Source organism: Polistes canadensis, unplaced genomic scaffold (genome assembly GCF_001313835.1).
Source record: "Polistes canadensis isolate GaletaPanama2010 unplaced genomic scaffold, ASM131383v1 scaffold_453, whole genome shotgun sequence".
In the NCBI taxonomy this organism is placed as follows: Eukaryota; Metazoa; Arthropoda; class Insecta; order Hymenoptera; family Vespidae; genus Polistes; species Polistes canadensis.
Window position 1 is genome coordinate 75,257 of NW_014570000.1, and position 2,984 is coordinate 78,240.

A 2,984-nucleotide genomic window follows, 5' to 3' on the forward strand; every position below is an offset into this window, starting at 1 on the left:
AACATGACATGGTCCCGTAGGCTTTCCAGATCCGCTTGGTAATAAATACCGCTTGTTGCGAGGGAGCCTGCATCGGTGTACTTCCAATTGGATGTGGTTTGTGGTTCCAAGATGTGTGGTTCCTTAACGTACGTTGGTTTTGGCAGTAATTGGTACCAGACGCCTTCGACGAAGTATTCATGCGGGAGCAAGGTATTGCAGAGCTCCTGCGTGCCTCTGCCCACCAAAATCCTAGATTTAGGTTTTAGAAACATACTTGCATTATGGTATGTTACCGGAAGCTCCCGGAAGCAACTATCAGTGTGCCTAATTTTGACTGGAACAGGGGTGCATTTGATAATGTGCGCCACTTATCCACCAATGACCGCCATGTATCCCGGGCTCCTCATGATCGTTACAGCAAAAACGTCAGGGAGCATCACCGCCAGTGCGAGTGCGTTCCTGATAACTTCTTTCTCTAGTTTGCATTTTTGTTGTAAGACATTATTATATAAGTTTTCCAGTTGATTTTGATGGTGTTTTTCTACATAAACGAATTTAGAATTTACATAAGTAAATAGATCCATATTGTTGGTTGATAGTTTTGTTCTTGATGTAAATGTCTTATCTCGTCCAGTTTCTAGGATGAATAATTTTGGATGCTCGGTTTTTATAAGTTTGTATCCGCATAAGTTTTCCTCCTGTTTTCCCATTAACGCGAATGTTGTCTCGCCTTCAGTCACCGCATAAATGCGTGAATCGCTGTCGAGTGCAGTCATTCTAACCGCTTCTCCCTCGTACAGCGCAGAATACATTTCAAAATGGCATGTAGATCTTGGAATGACGGTCCAGAAAGCATTCCCATTTTCGTCRGTGRARCAAGTCTCYTCCGAAAAGGAACATTGTAGGTGTCCTCTTAATGATATAGAATTATCTTTTATTTTAACTATTCCTGTGTAAGTTCTAATATTTGTACGCACTACCCCCTGAACCACCACACTTTCCCATGTTCCGTCGGCGTCGGAATATTGCGTTCCCTGGCACCTGCCATCGATGCCGATTGAGCCCGCCAGTGTTACACTCCGAAAGTCAGTTGTATTGATTTGAAGACCACTTATCTGGGTGAAAGAATTCAATGAAAGTGTTCCCGTTTTGATAATTGAACTGCACACTTCGCGTGAGATTTCAACCAAGTACACGCGTCGACCACCATGCACAGCCGAGATGTGCGAACTCATCCCGCAATAATATATTGTTCTGTCAATTTCTATCCTGCACTGAAACACCATGGTATTATCGTAGTCTATTAGTTGTAGCAGTTGCACGTACGTCTTCATTTTGTTGACAGCTGTGTTGGGGAGGTCGCACTCTCCTGCCTCCAGCAGTGAGACTGTGGTGATGTTTGCCGCCGTGCCTCCGCAATCGTAGCCAAGTAATGCGGACGCGACGGTGATGTAGTAAATGACAAGGAAACTCAATATCGTCTTCATTTTTATACGTAAACTAAAAGATATNTCATTTTTATACGTAAACTAAAAGATATTTATTTTATTGGTCTTTAGCAATCTTGACCTTATCTTTGTGAACGATTCTACTTTTATTCCTATAGTTAATCTTAATATTGTTATTAGGTAGCAGTTCTAGAATCTGGTGGGGGCCAGTGTATTGACTGCCAAGTTTTGTCGTTGGTTCCTTTAAAAGATATATGTATTGGCCAACTTTTAGGTTCTGACCCCGAGCATTTCGATCGTAGTAAAATTTTGATCTGATTGTAGCTCCCACTAGGTTCCGTCTTGCAATGTTCTGAGACGTTTTAATCTTATTAACCAAATCTAAATAATATTCTAAGTATGTGTTGTCTAAAGCTACATTAGTATGTACGTCTGCAGAGGGTATATTAGCTTGATATTACAACATAACCCTGTTGTACAATATAACACATAAACTCTACTCTTAAAGTATTTTGTACTTATACATTTTTGCTTGAAAGTCTCTCTTCCAAATACAACAACTTCTTATAAGACAAGTCTTTTTCAAGATAAGTCTTCCTTATACGTTAACAAACTTTATCAAGAGAGCAGTCTTTCTCAAGATACTCTTCTTTAATATTATTCGGTTAACTTGGAAGACAGACTTTTTCAATAGTTATTGTAAATTATTAACTAATAGTTAATAATTTACTCAATTCACAATTTTGTACAATTGTTATATTATAAGAGTACGTTCTTTCATCTTTATAATACTGCGTTCAGTTTACGTTGTTCTGTGACACGTCGTTTTCTTTCTAATATTGTGAATATAAATTTTGTAAACTCAGTGTATAATCTCKAATATCAACTGTTGTTTAGAATATACTTTATTTTACCAAATATCGTGTGTTGTGAATTGGAATTGAACTCCTGTTGGCCAAAATCCTCAATTGTTATCAGGAAGGTCTATCCAAATTACTGACGGAATCAATATCTATCAACCATCTTCAACATCTATCAAACAACGGCGGCGCCAAGGTAAGTAAAATATTCTACTTATTTTGGGATTAAGGCTCCTCTTGCCCAGATCCCGAGTAAAGTCCGGTTCCACGCATTGACTCAAAACAGGGCACTCTTCCTAACCGGGTAAATTCTGAAAAGATTGACCGGGAAAACGGAAGATTAGAATTTGTTTTTGCTCCTCTTGACAACCCTATCTGGGATGTCACATATGGTACATTTCGCTTATATTCCTTTTGTACCAGTTGTCTTCTCTGTCTAAAATGGCTGTCTCTTCAAATTTAAACTCGTGTCCTGTTTTAAAATGGTGCTCGGCTAACGCAGTAGTATTATTCTTTTGAGCATTTGTAGGTTTACAATCATTCTTATGTTGTGTCTAATTTTTTTTTTAATTTTTGTTTGGTTTGTCCTATGTAACATTTGTCACATTCACATGGTATTTTGTAAACTAGGTTCGATTGTTCCAGTTTATCAACCTTGTCTTTTAGTTTTGTGAATATTGAATTTATTTTAACT